The 17,997-nt window shown below is 38.8% G+C and overlaps 1 non-coding gene across 1 annotated transcript; it reads left to right on the top strand.

Annotated features, from left to right (window-relative positions):
- Positions 1–17,628: 17,628 nt before the first annotated feature.
- On the top strand, positions 17,629–17,797 carry LOC128654912 (U1 spliceosomal RNA). Its single transcript, XR_008401553.1, has one exon. It is a non-coding gene; the product is annotated as a U1 spliceosomal RNA (small nuclear RNA).
- The last annotated feature ends 200 nt before the right edge of the window (positions 17,798–17,997 follow it).

Raw genomic sequence — 17,997 nt, 5'->3', positions numbered from 1 at the left:
GGCAGAAGTCGTCCTCCAGACGGGCAGAAGGTTTAGGGGTTAAACACTTTATTTAGTTGCGGCGGGGTCCGGGAGCGGCAGGATAGGGGTTAATAACTTTATGTAGGTGGCGGCGGTATAGGGGGCAGAAGATTAGGGGTTAATATGTATAATGTAGGTGGCGGTGGGCTCCGGGAGCGGCGGTTTAGGGGTCAATACATTTATTAGAGTTGCGGTGGGCTCCGGGAGTGGCAGTTTAGGGGTTAATAACTTTATTTAGGTGCGGCGGGGTCAGGGTGTGGTGGTATAGGGGGTAAACAGTATAGAATAGTGTGGGTGTTTAGTGACAGGGTACCAAGAAAGCTGTAAAAAAGCCGAAGAGCAGCGAGATCGATGACTGTTAGTTAACAACAGTCCGCTGCTCATCGCCCAGTACTTGGTGCGCGGCTTTTTGACAGCTTTTTTGGTAACTTTGGAGAACGTATTCAGCGATGTTAGGCGAACTTAGGTGAGCGTATTGGTTCCATCAAATGCAAGAAAGTCGACGGCTTGATAAATAGAAGCCTAACTCTTTACCTTAATTATGTGGGCAAATCTATATACACATTTCCCAGGTTAAGGCAACAACACATTGTAATATTTATGTGGCCTTAAAAAAAGGAGCCCCTTTCTAGTTCACTCATAGGGCCTTATGATAAAGAGGATTTTCAGAAGCATGGGAAACTGCCTTTTAGGCCTTGTCAGTCCCGCGACCGGTGGGTCTAGCGATATTGTAAAAGAAAGTGGGATGACTCTCTCTGTTCCGATGAGTGGTGATGTGTCTTCCTTAGGAAATAATAAGGATCTAAGTTTCAGCAAGAGTCCGCCAACATCGCCAGTTATTTCGGATCTCCATTGTAAATAAAGACCAAAAAAAATTATTAGCCCGTTAAAGACTGGGAATTTTAGAGAAAAACTTGCCCAAAAGACCAGAGCATTTTTACCATTTATACAGAAATCGAGTCTTGTTTTATTTTTTTATTTACCTATCTAAATTATATATATTATTTTTAGTAGACAACCCAAGATATTGATCTAGGCCCATTTTGGAATATTTCATGCCACCATTTCGCCACATTTGTTAACTTTTCAAAAACATTAGGTATCTCATTGAAATTATTTATATACTGCGTATGCAGCCATAACACAAATGGTTGTAAAAGCTTCTCTGGGATTCCCTTTGTTCAGAAATAGCAGACATGCATGTCTTTGTCATTGTATTTGGTAATTAGAAGGCCGCTAATTGCAGCTCCGCACCACACTTCTGAAATTCACAGCAGTGAAAGTGTTAATCAGGTACCTTGTAAGGTTAAGTTTAGCTGTAGTGTAGCGATTACCCTCCCAGCTGACACCCCCACCCCCTGATCCCAATCAAACCGCTCTCTTCCCTCCCTCACCCCCCATTGGTCCCCACCATCTTAGGTACTGGCAGACAGTCTGCCAATATACAGTTTTGGGGGATTTTTTAAATGTATTAATTTTTTTTATTTTCTGCAGTGTAGGATCCCCCCTTACCCTCCAACCTCCCTTATCCCTCCCAAAGAGCTCTCTAATCCTAACTAACTAGTGTCCGCCATCTTAGGTACTGGCAGCTATCTGTCAGTACCCAGTTTTTATATATTTTAACTCCATTTATTAAAATAAAAAGTTTCTGTAGTGTAGCGGATCACTCCCTCCATTAAACCCTTTTCCGTCTGCTCCCTCCCCCCACTGCCTAACCCCACCCCCTCCTGCAATGAGCCACCCACCTCCCACACCACCAATGGTCGGCACCACTGCAACCCGATGCAGAGAGGGACACAGATTGTTTCTCTCTGCATCAGTGATCTTCTGCACTACTAATTCTGTTCAGCCCCACTCGTGGGTAGGGTTGCCACCTCGGCCATGTTTTCCTGGACACTTATGAGTTACACATGCTGCAGGGTGTTCAGAGGGTAACATGCATTGTGCTGCTGGACAGCAAAAAAAATAGTGATCCTGGACAGCATTATTCATGTTCCTCCCTGCACACCCTGCAGCATGTGTAACTCATAAGTGTTCAGGAAAACATGGCCAAGGTGGCAACCCTACTCGTGGGACATGCAGAAATACCGCAATCTCCCGCTGTTAGCAAGATTGCAGAAAGAGCCTAGGACATCAGCGCTGTAAATGGTACAGTACTGGTCCTTAAGGGCTATAACCTTTAATAATAAAACAGTCATAAATAATAGATTTACTTTAATAAGATAATTTACAGTTAAGATTAAGGGAACCTTGAATATGTTTAGATTGTAACATAAAATATTTAATCATGTGTAGTAAACAACTTTGCAATATACTTTATTTATTTTGACCCCTTTTTTTCCTTTAATTTATTTTTGAAAACTGTGGACTTTACAATTCCAATATTAAAAGCAGAAGTCTGATTTCAGACTCTTAACCTTTCACCATAATAGCTTTTATAGCCATACATGCTGTATTGGTGGGTCGAGCCACATAGGCTATATTGTCTATCACAGATTATGGTGGCGAACTATATGTGGATTTTAATTACCTCACTTCCAGGTTTTCAAACAGTGGGTCTTCTGGTCTCAATTAACCTATCACATCAATATGTATGCATGTGCGCTATATAAATGAGTTGGAATGTTACTGTGATCAGTCTTGAAAAAGGCTCCAAGCTGGATCAAAACGCGTAGGTTTATAAATTAGAGGACTGCAATGCATTTCTATTACAAGTGTTACAACATTCAATGGCAAAGCTATTTTTTTTTCTATTAAGTTAAGAGTTTATTTTAAAAGAAACAGTTTGGATTTTTACAGTTTGAAAATAGATACATTTGTGGTGTAGACAAAAGTAAATTTAAAGGGACATAAAACACAAATGTTTTTTCTTTCATGACTCAGATAGAACATACAGTGTTAAATAATTTCCAATTTACTTCTATTATTAATTTAGCTTCATTCTCTTGGTATCCATTATTGAAGCAGCAGCAATGCACTAATGGTAGCTAGCTGAAAATGTTATTGAGTCTACCTAGGTATGCTTTTCAACAAAGGATACAAAAATAACAAAGCAAATTAGATAATAGAATTGAAATATGCTCTGTCTGAATCATGAAAAAAAATGGATTTCATGCCCCTTTTAAATATAAAAGTAAGAATCCTAAGCAACCCCCAATAAAATAAATACTTGATAATTCTGGAGTGCTAGTTGCAACCCACTCTAAATAAGCTGCATATGGTGAAAATAAATGTTGTCTTATGAATCTATTATATGTGCTGTATTTTCCTGTATGTTTTATAATTTTTTTTAAAACTGTTCCATATAAATAAAAGTTAATGTTTTATAATTATTATTATTATTATTACTTTGCAAGTGTCTGTCACATATAGTTTGCTTAAAATGGCACCATTTTAGAATATAGTATTATTAATATTAGTAATAGCAATAGAAAGATCTGTCAGTGCCCTAGTTCATTTTTTGAGAGTTTTAGTTCATTCAGTGATTTATTTCTGATTAAATGTAGATCTTTAATATGAGTTCAACTATGTTTGAGTTAAATTCTAAAACAAATAGACAACAATTACTGAATAAATGTTTGGTTCCTGTATTGAAGCTCGCCTATCATTTCACGAGAATGGAATTTTACGCTCTTGTGCATTGCCAGCCCCTGCCCGCGCACAGCCAATTATGCGCGGGCAGCAGTTGTCCATTTTAGGGAAGCAGCGGTCTGATGACCGTTGCTTCATAAATACAGACGGCAGGTTCCCTTTAACCCCACCTAATACGAACTGTCAAAACTGTATAAACATCATCATAAAAAACTAGCAATAACAATTTAATCATTTAGAATAAATAATTTTACATTTTACAGTATTTTAAACAAACAGGATTTTTACTATGCGTTTGCAGGGTATACTTGTATATCACATTAGAGGATGATAGCCAAACAAAATACATTTACATAATCAAAATTAGATTTGAGTATTGCTGGTAAGAACAAAGATTTCACGTTGTTAATACTCTTGTATAATCCACTGTGGGAAAGATGAAGTGAAATACATGTAAACTAATATGTCACCAATATTTCCCAACAATAAAACTCATCAAACCAGTTTATATGTCTCTATTCATATGATAGAAAAGCCTGTGTGTTTCACAACAGAGAAAAGGTTCATGTTTAGCTAGGGCAGTGTTAACTTATTTTCCAGTTTCAAGTGCATTAGAAAATGAAACCTTTACAGAAAATATTCAGAAAGATTTGTCTATGGGTAAATGTATATGTGCACACATTTCCACCATGCTCTGTTTCATGAATAGTACCCCTAACAGACCAGATGTTCATGATATCCGAATTAGAGCACAGGTGAAATAATCAGCTGATTAGTAACCATGGTTACTAACCTGCTCTTGATCGTTTCACCTGTATTCTAGTTCAGATATCATGAAAATCTGGCCTGTCAGAGGTACATGGGGCCTTGAGTTGACAAACACTGCATAAAATAAAACTTTCTTGATATAGATAGGGCATGTAATTTTAAACCACTTTGAAAAAGAAAATGAGCCCTATCTCAGCTTTTTCAGGAGTTAACATATCCCACATATGTTAAATCAGTATTGTGCCAAGCCAAGTTCTCACTACAAGACAAATACTCCTGGTGTCCTGCCAGATTTGATAGACCTTGCCTAGCTGTTATAAGAAGAGACTGGTCACCCTTCAGTCTCAGAGCCTCATCACTAAGACTCTTCAGCCGACCCACGCTTCAATGTAGGCCTAGGACTCCTTATTAGTGGCGCTGTAGTGGCATCATAGTGCCACTATGTGAATTATTCCACTATTCGTTGCTTCCACAAGCCCTTCTCCCAGTATCCACCCGACTCATCAAACTCTCTGAGCCGGGTTGGATACTTCGCAAGCAGCGTGTCTAACATGGCACATCGCTCCTCTAACACCAAAAAAATCACATGTACAGCATAACATTGTGTGCTGTCATCACACTCGCCTCTCTCCACTTGGATAGAAGCAACTTTACAGTATACTCCAAAAAGATCCAACTAGTGAATACAGCTTGCAACTCAAGGACCTTCTAGACCAGGGTTCTTCAAACTACAGGTCAGGACCTATTACTGGGTTGCAACACCATGTTTACTGGGTCAAGATTTGTGTGTTATTTGTAGGAGAGTGTGTCGTGTGAGCTGTACGAGAGTGTGTGGTGTATGTGTGCCTTATTACCTTTTACAAAACTTTCAAGTTTACAATTGGGAATAAAGTATGCTCATATTTTAATCACTTTGCCAAAAATTGCAGCTATCTCATTGTATATTATTTTAGAAATTTTCAGACCAAGCATAAAAATAGGATCTTGAAAGTATGTGCTATCATGGCACTGAGTCTTGGGAAAAACGGTTTGAAGAATCCTGTTCTAGATGATGGTCTATATATGGCATACTGGATTTCCAGACCTTAAGTTACCTGTACGTAAGCGAACCCAGCATACCCATTTTCCATCACCTCCCCAGTGCATAAGTCACTTTCGGATGTGAGGTGTAGGCCCATAGTATCGGAAATTGGCTCATTATTTGAGAATCTTTCCAATTGAGCATAGTCTTTATTACAACCACTGGTCTATAAACTCCCCTCATATCTGAAAGATACAAAGCACCTTCTAAATATAATGAAATAAATCACTTGGAGGGCAGATTTGGGATGGCTCATGGTAGATGTGGTTGGGGTTATACTCCGCCATACTGCATGATAATGGTTTAATGGCTATTGAATATGTGATGAATAACTTTAGTAATGATTAATTTTCACTAAAAGAGTATCTTCTCAGAGTATTGAGGTTTCTTCTAATGCAAAACTACTACAAGTTTGGTGGGGGATTTCTATCTGCAGAGATGTGAGATGGCTATGGGGGCAAAATTTGCTCCAGCCTACGCCAACCTATTTATGGGTTAGTGGGAGCTGTCCCATGTCTATTCGGATGGAAATCACTTTCCGAGACTCAATAGTAGGCTACAAAAGATACATTGATGATCTCATATTTGTTTGGTCTGGTTCTGCATTGCAGGAGTTTGACAAAACACAAGTAGCTTATTTGGATGTTCTATTGATTTATTATTATTATTATCGGTTATTTGTAGAGCGCCAACAGATTCCGCAGCGCTATTAATGGGTGTAACTAATTTTAAGGTCAAGACAGGCTTCTTTAGCAAACCCATAACTGCCAACACAAGCACCATATGAGCTATTGTATAGCAAAAGACCAATTGTTACAACTGCTCAGAAGACAATTTCCTGGCAGAATGCAACACTTTGAGACAGAAATTCTTGGACAGGGGTTATCTACGAGCTACAGTAGACAGAGTTCTAGAGGAAGTGAAGAAAAACAGACAGGCAACATTTACTGTTACCTAAGTTAAGAAATAATAATAAGAATGATAGACCTACATTCATAACAACATAAAGCAGTTAATATAATTCAGTGTGCAAAAAGTTGCCCATACTTTTAGCTAATGAGGACTTAAAAGATATAGTAAAGAGGGGGTGTAATATTGTCTCTAGAAGAAACTTAACTGTAGGTAACTTATTATCCCCTAATGCACTTAGGAACATCTAGAAGTAGTTGACTTGCATGTAAAGGCCACTATAGGTGTGGACTTAAAAGATATAGTAAAGAGGGGGTGTAATATTGTCTCTAGAAGAAACTTAACTGTAGGTAACTTATTATCCCCTAATGCACTTAGTAACATCTAGAAGTAGTTGACTTGCATGTAAAGGCCACTATAGGTGTGGTACACGTGCATGCATGCAAGGCATGTGATCATACTACCCAGAGTAAGTGCTTTCAATCTAGCGCTACTCAGAAAATTTATTCCAACCAATTCTGTAATAACTGCAGGTTGGATTATGCAATCTATGTCATTAAGTGCAGCCAATGTAACTTACAGTACGTACAGAGACAAGGGTACGCATTAGGGAGCATCTTAATGACATAGAACATGGAACTCCAGCCAAGTTTGTGTCAGGTTTTTTTCCCTGTTTTGTTTGCCATGTGCTGCTGGCAGCCATTTTACTCACCTCTCTTGCTGACTATGGTGCATTGTGGGGGATGCTGCTCATTTCCTGCACTTCCTTTTACGGCCAGACTGGTGTGCATCATCTGTGTGAGACAGGATGCAGTCTCAGAATTGTGATGTCATCACTTACTATTTAAAGGGCCTCTGTTCAGTATGCTTTGCCTTTGCGTTGTCTCAGACCTGTTTGTGAGAGTTCCTGTGTATTACCTGGCTGTCTGACGTCCTTCCTGGTTCCTGATCCCTGGCTTGTTCCTGACTCTGCTGTTTTCCTTGTTCCTGATTCCGGCTCATCTGACTATTCGCTTTGGCTCCTGACTCGGCTCGTCTGACTACCAGCTCTGGTTTTGACTCCTGGCTTGTTATTTGACTTGTGGACTTTTTAATATTTTTTTGTTATTAATAAAGGTGTGATTATTTTTGCACTTCTCGTCTCAGTCTGATTCCTGGCACCCTGACAGGTTGCAGCTAAACACTTAATCTATCATCACAATAAGATAGTTAACAGTTTTCCTTGTATGGTTATAGATTTAGTAAAAAAAGAGAGCTAGAGCTGGCAACAGATCTAGAGATCTCCTAAGACGTGAGGCTTTCTCAATTTTTAAGTTGCAGACGAGAAGACCAAAGGTTATAAACAAAGAAGGCGATTTGATTAATTTCTGGTAGACCAAGCATGAATTGGGCTGTTTCCCTAGGTTAATAAGCTATGATATAAATATATTTTAAATTCTTCTAAAATATTTGAAATATTTAAATTATGGGTAACTGTTGTAATGATATTGAGTTATATTGTATGAACATAGAGATCAGGATTTATATGTATGTTTCTGAGTAAGTTTCCATTATGAAGGAACGTTGCAATTGTAGTTTAGACATTTTAACTGGAATAATGATGGGAAATGATTTAGTAACAGGGAGATGATAGACAGGAAAGTTTCTTCTGCTGCTCGGCTATAACTTGATCAGGCAGCACTTTCACACAGGCACTAAGTACAGAAGTTGTGTCAAAAGCAGTATGAGCAGGGGTCGAGTCCAGTGGGAACACATGAGACACAGCCACATACTAAGGAACAGGTTGTCTGTTAAGGACTGTTGAATAAAAAAAATATATATATATTTTATTTATTATTTGCAAATGCTTAATTATGTGTGTGTGGTCGTGTGAATTTATGGTGTCTCTGTGTGTCTTTTACCCCATAATGACAATGGCAAGTTTTCACATACTAAGGGGTCGATTTATCAAAGGCTTTGTTAGCCTTTCGCCACCCTATACGACTGCAAGTTTTCACAAGAGAACCTGTAGTCCATATTTATGAAGCAGCAGTCATCAGACTGCTGCTTCTCTGACCTCTTCACCACCTCTAAGGTTGTTAATTTCAATCTCACCGGTCTCGTCCGACCAGGGAGATTGACAGCTCCTGCCCGCTTGTGAATGGCTGTGTGAGGGCAGGGGTGGTGTTGCACAAGAGCGCAAAATTGCGTTCTTGTGCAATGCTGAATTCCATCAATGGAATTCAGCCCGCCAGAGGTAAGCTGCGGCGGACAGGGGCGCATATGTATGCCCTGTCAGCTGCAGCTTGATAAATCGACCACTAAGGATTTGTATTTTTACAATTTTAAAATGTTTTGGTTAAACCAGCATTCTCAGAGTTCTCATTAATTTAAACAGTTACCTATTGGCTAGATTTTGAGTTTTGCGTTATGAGTGAAAAAGCAGTGTTATGGCTCTTTTTAACTACCTCTTGTATTACGAGTTTTGCAAGTATATCTGTACCGCACACATTTTTGGCCGTAACTCAACGTAACTACCGCAGCTTTCAAAAAGTCCCTTTTCAATGGGACTTCCATGGCGCCGGTATTACGAGTTTGCCTTTCCGGACAAAAAGTGAGCGGTACAGCCTATAACTACAAGATCCATAACGTAAACTGAAAGTCAGTAGTTATGAGTTTTGCGCTACAAAGCTATAACATAAAACTCATAACTAAAGTGCTACAAAGTACACTAACACCTATAAACTACCTATTAACCCCTAAACCGAGGCCCTCCTGCATCACAAACACTAAAATAAAATTATTAACCCCTAATCTGCCGCTCCGGACATCGCCGCCACTATAATAAACATATTAACCCCTAAATCGGTGTACTCCTGCATCGCAAACACTAGTTACATATTATTAACCACTAATCTGCTGTCCCTAACATTGCCGCAACCTACATTACTCTTATTAACCCCTAATCTGCAGCCCCGAAAATCGCCGCCACTATACTAAAGTTATTAACCCCTAAACTTAACCCTAAGTCTAACCCTAACACCCACTAACTTCAATGTAATTAAAATAAATCTAAATAAAACCTACTATAAATAACTAAATAATTCCTATTTAAAACTAAATACTTACCTGTAAAATAAACCCTAAGCTAGTTACAATATAACTAATAGTTACATTGTAGCTAGCTTAGGTTTTATTTTTATTTCACAGGTAAGTTTGTATTTATTTTAACTAGGTAGAATAGTTAGTAAATAGTTATTAACTATTTACTAGCTACCTAGTTAAAATAAATACAAATTTACCCGTAAAATAAAACCTAACCTGTCTTTCACAACACCTAACCTTACACTACAAGTAAATCAATTACATTAATTAAATACAATTAACTAAATTACAAAAAACAAACACTAAATTACACAAAATAAAAAAGAAATGATCAAATATTTAAACTAATTACACCTAATCTAATAGCCCTATCAAAATAAAAAAAGACCCCCAAAATAAAAAAAACAAACCCTAGCCTAAACTAAACTGCCAATATCCCTTAAAAGGGCCTTTTGCGGGGCATTGCCCCAAAGAAATCAGCTCTTTTACCTGTAAAAAACTAATACAAACAACCCCCCCAACAGTAAAACCCACCACCCACACAACCAAACCCCCCAAATAAAAACCTATCTAAAAAACCTAAGCTCCACATTGCCCTGAAAAGGGCATTTGGATGGGCATTGCCCTTTAAAGGGCATTTAGCTCTTTTTCAGTCCAAACCCTAAGCTAAAAATAAAACCCACCCAATAAACCCTTAAAAAAACCTAACACTAACCCCTGAAGATCCACTTACAGTTTTTGAAAACCGGACATGCATCCTCAACGAAGCGGCAGAATTCCTCAGCGAAGTCGGCAGAAGTCTTCATCCAAGCGGGCCGAAGTCTTCATCCAAGCCGGCAGAAGTCTTCTTCCAGACGGCATCTTCTATCTTCATCCATCGGCGCGGAGTGGCTTCATCTTCAAGACATCCGGCGCATCCTCTTCTCTTGACAACTCTTATCGAATGAAGGTTCCTTTAAGTGACGTCATCCAAGATGGCGTCCCTTGAATTCCGATTGGCTGATAGAATTCTATTAGCTAATCGGAATTAAAGGTGAAAAAATCCTATTGGCTGATGCAATCAGCCAATAGGATTGCGCTTCAATCCTATTGGCTGATCCAATCAGTCAATAGGATTCAGCTCACATTCTATTGGCTGATTGGAACAGCCAATAGAATACAAGCTCAATCCTATTGTCTGATTGGATCAGCCAATAGGATAGAAGCTCAATCCTATTGGCTGATTGCATCAGCCAATAGGATTTTTTCACCTTTAATTCTGATTAGCTGATAGAATTCTATCAGCCAATCGGAATTCAAGGGGCGCCATCTTGGATGACGTCACTTAAAGGAACCTTCATTCGAGAAGAGCCGTCAAGAGAAGAGGATGCTCCGTGCCGGATGTCTTGAAGATGGAGCCGCTCCGCACCGGATGGATGAAGATAGAAGATGCCGTCTGGATAAAGACTTCTGCCGGCTTGGATGAAGACTTCGGCCCGCTAGGATGAAGACTTCTGCCAGCTTTGCTGAGGACTTCTGCCGCTTCATTGAGGATGGATGTCCGGTCTTCAAAAACTGTAAGTGGATCTTCAGGGGTTAGTGTTAGGTTTTTTAAGGGTTTATTGGGTGGGTTTTATTTTTAGCTTAGGATTTGGTCTGAAAAAGAGCTAAATGCCCTTTTAAGGGCAATGCCCATCCAAATACCCTTTTCAGGGCAATGGGGAGCTTAGGTTTTTTAGATAGGTTTTTATTTGGGGGGGTTTGGTTGTGTGGGTGGTGGGTTTTACTTTTGGTGGGTTGTTTGTATTTTTTTTTACAGGAAAAAGAGCTGATTTCTTTGGGGCAATGCCCCGCAAAAGGCCCTTTTAAGAGCTATTGGTAGTTTAGTTTAGGCTAGGGTTTTTTTTTATTTTGGGGGGGCTTTTTTATTTTGATAGGGCTATTAGATTAGGTGTAATTAGTTTAAATATTTGATAATTTGTTTTTTATTTTGTGTAATTTAGTATTTGTTTTTTTTGTAATTTAGGTAATTGTATTTCATTTAGGTAATTTATTTAATTGTAGTGTAAGGTTAGGTGTAATTAGTTTAAAAATTTGATAATTTATTTTTTATTTTGTGTAATTTAGTGTTTGTTTTATTTTGTAATTTAGTTAATTGGATTTAATAAATGTAATGTATTTAATTGTAGTGTAAGGTTAGGTGTTAGTGTAACTCAGGTTAGGTTTTATTTTACAGGTAAATTTGTATTTATTTTAGCTAGGTAGTTAGTAAATAGTTAATAACTATTTACTAACTAGTCTACCTAGTTAAAATAAATACAAACTTAGCTGTGAAATAAAACCTAAGATAGCTACAATGTAACTATTAGTTATATTGTAGCTAGCTTAGGGTTTATTTTACAGGTAAGTATTTAGTTTTAAATAGGAATTATTTAGTTATTAATAGTAAGTTTTATTTAGATTTATATTAATTACATTAAAGTTAGTGGGTGTTAGGGTTACGTTAGGTGTTAATAACTTTAGTATAGTGGCGGCGACATTGGGGCGGAAGATTAGGGGTTAATAACTAATATAGGTGGCGGCGACATTGGGGGCGGCAGATTAGGGGTTAATAAGTGTAGGTAGGTGGTGGCGATGTTAGGGGCGGCAGATTACAGGTTAACAAATGTAATGTAGGTAGCGGCGATGTCAGGGGCGGCAGATTTGGGGTTAATAAGTATAATGTAGGTGTCGGCGATGTCAGGGGCGGCAGATTACGGGGGTTTAGACATGGAGTTTATGTTAGGGTGTTAGGTGTAAACATAAATTTTCTTTCCCCATAGGAATCAATGGGGCTGCGTTACGGAGCTTTACGCTCCTTTATTGCAGGTGTTAGGCTTTTTTTCTGCCGGCTCTCCCCATTGATGTCTACGGGGGAAATCGTGCACAAGCACGTTAAACCAGTTCAAAGCAGCGCTGGTATTGGAGTGCAGTATGGAGCTCAATTTTGCAAGTTAGCACCGCACCACTCATAACGCAAAACTCGTAATCTAGCCGTATGCTAAAAAATGTTGATGTATTTAGTACATGTATGTATTTTCTTTTCCTAATGTCCAATAATTGCCAAATAGTTTAAGAAACAGTTTTCGTTTTGTAATCTCTATTATAGCTGCAGATTTGAGAGGGGAAGGAATTACACAAAGGCTCCACGGATAGTCACATGATTTGCAAAATGATCAGATCTAAGCAGCTTGTGTTTAGGGCAGGTAACACACTTCCCATTACATTACACACTTCTTGTGTCTCTGCGGCTGAAGCTGCCACCTGAGTCATCTGTTTTCAGGTGTTGCTTTGCTTTTAACTATCAAATCACTGATGATATATGATGTGATGTAGGTCAATGAACTGTCTGCAACAATTTAAAATCTAATTTTATATACACTTTATAATGTTCATCCTTTTCTTGAAATGTACTTATATAGTTTATCTAGAAACATTTGGCTAAATTACGAGTTTTGCGTTATTAGGGGTGCGGTGCTAACTTGCACGTTATTGTCACCGCTCACTTCCCTACATCGCTGGTATTACAGGTTTTCCTAAACCTGGCGTTATTAAAGTGATGGTCAAGTATGACTAACTACATCTTGCGATCCTAATGTAACTAGCAAAATAATGTGACTTTCATTCATCATTTCGCCATATTCATTCTAGTTTGTGCGCTATCTTATATTATTTTCCTACCTTACTAATATCCATCCTCCTCCCGTCGATTGTCCGCCATTGTTTTTTCTGCCGTCACGTGTTTTTATTATCCAATTACAGTACAGGCCACTCGGAGAATCAGCTCTAAGTAAAAACACCCTTATTCAATTCTGCGCATGCCCTAGCTCCGTAATCGCATCCTAATCTCTGTCTCACCGCGGTTACGGAGCTAGGGCATGCGCAGAATTGAATAAGGGTGTTTTTACTTAGAGCTGATTCCCCGAGTGGCCTGTACTGTAATTGGATAATAAAAACACGTGACGGCAGAAAAAACAATGGCGGACAATCGACGGGAGGAGGATGGATATTAGTAAGGTAGGAAAATAATATAAGATAGCGCACAAACTAGAATGAATATGGCGAAATGATGAATGAAAGTCACATTATTTTGCTAGTTACATTAGGATCGCAAGATGTAGTTAGTCATACTTGACCATCACTTTAAGCAAGAAGTGAGCTTAGAGCAAAAGTTGAGCTCCATACCGCACTCCAATACCAGCGCTGTTTAAGTCAGCGGTGAGCTGGTTGTACGTGCTCGTGCACGATTTCCCCATAGACATCAATGGGGAGAGCTGCCTGAAAAAAGCCTAACACCTGCAATAAAGCAGCGTAAAGCTCCGTAACGCAGCCCCATTGATTCATATGGGGAAACTAAATTTAAGTTTACACCTAACACCCTAACATGAACCCCGTGTCTAAACACCCCTAATATTACACTTATTAACCCCTAATATGCTGCCCCTGACATCGCCGACACCTACATTATATTTATTAACCCCTGATCTGCCGCTCCCGAAATCGCCAACACCTACATTATACTTATGAACCCCTAATCTGCTGCCCCCAATATCGCTGACACCTACATTATATTTATTAACCCCCTAATCTGCTGCCCCCAACATCGCCGCCACCTACATAATGTTATTAACCCCTAATCTGCTGCCCCTAACATCACTGCCACCTACCTACATTTATTGACCCCTAATCTGCGGCCCCCAACGTCGCCACCACTATACTAAAGTTATTAACCCCTAAACCTAAGTCTAACCCTAACACACCTTTACTTAAATATAATTAAAAGAAATATAAATAAAAAATCCTATCATTACCTAAATAATTCCTATTTAAAACTAAATACTTGCCTGTAAAATAAACCCTAAGCTAGCTACAATATAACTAATAGTTACATTGTATCTATCTTAGGGTTTATTTTTATTTTACAGGCAAGTTTGTAATTATTTTAACTAGGTAGAATAGTTACTAAATAGTTATTAACTATTTACTAACTACCTAGCTAAAATAAATACAAATTTACATGTAAAAATAAAACCTAACCTGCCTTACAATAAAACCTAACCTTACACTACAATTAAATAAATTACCTAAATTAAATACAATTACCTAAATTACAACCCCCCCCACTAAATTACACAAAATAAAAAACAAATTATCCAATATTTAAACTAATTACACCTAATCTAATAGCCCTATCAAAATAAAAAAAGCCTTCCCAAAATAAAAAAAAACCCTAGCCTAAACTAAACTACCAATAACCCTTAAAAGGGCCTTTTGCGGGGCATTGCCCCAAAGAAATCAGTTCTTTTACCTGTAAAAAATAAATACAAACAACCCCCCCAACAGTAGAACCCACCACCCACACAACCAACCCCCCAAATAAAAAGCTAACTAAAAAAACCTAAGCTCCCCATTGCCTTGAAAAGGGCATTTGGATGGGCATTGCCCTTAAAAGGGCATTTAGCTATATTGCTGCCAAAACCCTAACCTAAAAATAAAACCCACCCAATAAACCCTTAATAAAACCTAACACTAACCCCTGAAAATCCACTTCCAGTTTTGAAGAGCCGACATCTATCCTCAACGAAGCCGGGAGAAGTCCTCAACGAAGCTGGGAGAAGTGGTCCTCCAGACGGGCAGAAGTCTTCATCCAGACGGCATCTTCTATCTTCATCCATCCGGCGAGGAGTGGGTCCATCTTCAAGAGATCCGGCGGGGAGCATCCTCTTCAAACGAAGTCTTCTTCCCGAATGAATGTTTCTTTAAGTGACGTCATCCAAGATAGCGTCCCTTGAATTCCAATTGGCTGATAGAATTCTATCAGCCAATCGGAATTAAAGGTGAAAAAATCTTATTGGCTGATCCAATCAGCCAATAGGATTGAGCTTGCATTCTATTAGCTGATTGGAACAGCCAATAGAATGCAAGCTTAATCCTATTGGCTGATTGCATCAGCCAATAGGATTTTTTTACCTTTAATTCCGATTGGCTGATAGAATTCTATCAGCCAATCGGAATTCAAGGGACGCCATCTTGGATGACGTCACTTAAAGAAACATTCATTCGGGAAGAAGACTTCGTTTGAAGAGGATGCTCCGCGCCGGATCTCTTGAAGATGGACCCGCTCCTCGCCGGATGGATGAAGATAGAAGATGCCGTCTGGATGAAGACTTCTGCCCGTCTGGAGGACCATTTCTGCCGGCTTGGGTGAAGACTTCTCCCAGCTTCGTTGAGGACTTCTTACCGCTTTGTTGAGGACTTCTCCTGGCTTAGTTGAGGATGGATGTCGGCTCTTCAAAACTGTAAGTGGATCTTCAGGGGTTAGTGTTAGGCTTTTTTAAGGGTTTATTGGGTGGGTTTTATTTCTAGGTTAGGGTTTGGGCAGCAATAGAGCTAAATGCCCTTTTAAGGGCAATGCCCATCCAAATGCCCTTTTTAGGGCAATGGGGAGCTTAGGTTTTTTTAATTAGCTTTTTATTTGGGGGGTTGGTTGTGTGGGTAGTGGGTTTTACTGTTGGGGGGGTTGTATGTATTTGTTTTTACAGGTAAAAGAGCCGATTTCTTTGGGGCAATGCCCCGCAAAAGGCCCTTTTAAGGGCTATTGGTAGTTTAGTTTAGGCTAGGGTTTTTTTGGGGTTTTTTTTTTGGGGGGGGGCTTTTTTTTATTTTGATAGGGCTATTAGATTAGGTGTAATTAGTTTAAATATTTGATAATTTGTTTTTTATTTTGTGTAATTTAGTATTTGTTTTTTTTGTAATTTAGGTAATTGTATTTCATTTAGGTAATTTATTTAATCGTAGTGTAAGGTTAGGTTTTAGTGTAACTCAGGTTAGGTTTTATTTTACAGGTAAATTTGTATTTATTTTAGCTAGGTAGTTAGTAAATAGTTAATAACTATTTAGTAACTATTCTACCTAGTTAAAATAAATACAAACTTGCCTGTAAAATAAAAATAAACCCTAACCTAGCTACAATGTAACTATTAGTTATATTGTAGCTAGCTTAGGGTTTATTTTATAGGCAAGTATTTATGATAAGAATTTTTATTTAGATTTCTTTTAATTATATTTAAGTTAGGGGGTGTTAGGGTTAGACTAAGGTTTAGGGGTTAATAACTTTAGTATAGTGGTGGCAACGTTGTGGGCGGCAGATTAGGGGTTAATAACTGTACTGTAGGTTGTGGTGATGTTAGGGACAGCAGATTAGGGGTTAATAATATTTAACTAGTGTTTGCGAGGCGGGAGTGTGGCGGTTTATTATTATGTTTATTGTAGTGGCGGCGATGTCCGGAGCAGCAGATTAGGGGTTAATCATTTTATTTTGGTGTTTGCGATGCTGGAGGGCCTCGGTTTAGGGGTAAATAGTTAGTTTATGGGTGTTAGTTTACTTTTTAACACTCTAGTTATGAGTTTTATGCTACAGCTTTGTAGCGTAAAACTCATAACTACTGCCTTTAGAATGCGTTAAGAATCTTGCGGGATAGGCTGTACCGCTCACTTTTTGGCCTCCAAAAAAAAGCTTGTAATATCGGCACTATGGAAGTCCCATTGAAAAAAGACTTTACGCAAATTGCGTAAGTTAATTTGCGGTACGGCCAAAAAAGTGTGCAGGACAGCTGTACCTACAAGACTCGTAAAATAGCAGTGGTAGTGAAAAAGCAGCGTTATGAGCCTTAACGCTGCTTTTTTACTCATAACGCAAAACTTGTAATCTAGCCGATTGTTTTTTGCATGACTGCAGTATAGGCTCTTTATAGAGGCATAGCAGGAATAAAACTTTTCTAGTGACAAAATTTCTTAAATATATGTTGAGCAACACACACATAGCTCCTATATTGCTTGAATAACTTTTTAGTGTGACCCTTCCCAGTTGTGACCTTTAGTGTGGAGAAGTATGGCAATTATGCTCATAGAGAATTCCAACCCCAAGAATGTAATTATTAAATTTGCTAAACAAATTTAACCCCGGCCCATTTTTGGTTCAGCACCCTGGATAGCGCTTGATGATTGGTGGCTACATTTAGCCACCAATCAGCAAGCGCTACCCAGGTGCTGAACAAAAGATGGGCCGTCTCCTAAGCTTACATTCCTGCTTTTCAAATAAAGATACCAAGAGAACTAAGAAAAAATGATAATAGGAGTACATTAGAAAGTTGCTTAAAATTGCCTGCTCTGGGGGAGTGTTAGCCATGATCACTAAGGTGGCTCTCCCAGGGCGGGTCTGGCTCATTGCACTCCGGACCCGCTGACCTCTGCGGTTTCCTCACATGCGGGAAACTCGACTGCACAATTTGTTGTAGTGGGGGACTGCATGCGTGCTCTCCCCTGATGTTTTTTTTTTTGTTTTGTTTGTTTTTTAAAAAAATTGCCTGCTCTGAAAGAGAAAAAAAATTGGGTTCAGTATCCCTTTAAAAATATATATTTAGGGAGGCGGAGCCAGCTCTCTAACAGAGAAGACGCACATGGGAGCAGCTCATGCTAGAAAATATGAACAAACAGCTTAAAATTAGCAAAAACATTAACAAGGG

The sequence above is a fragment of the Bombina bombina genome, chromosome 3, assembly GCF_027579735.1.
Source record: "Bombina bombina isolate aBomBom1 chromosome 3, aBomBom1.pri, whole genome shotgun sequence".
Lineage (NCBI taxonomy): Eukaryota > Metazoa > Chordata > Amphibia > Anura > Bombinatoridae > Bombina > Bombina bombina.
This window is presented reverse-complemented; position numbering and strand designations above follow the sequence as displayed.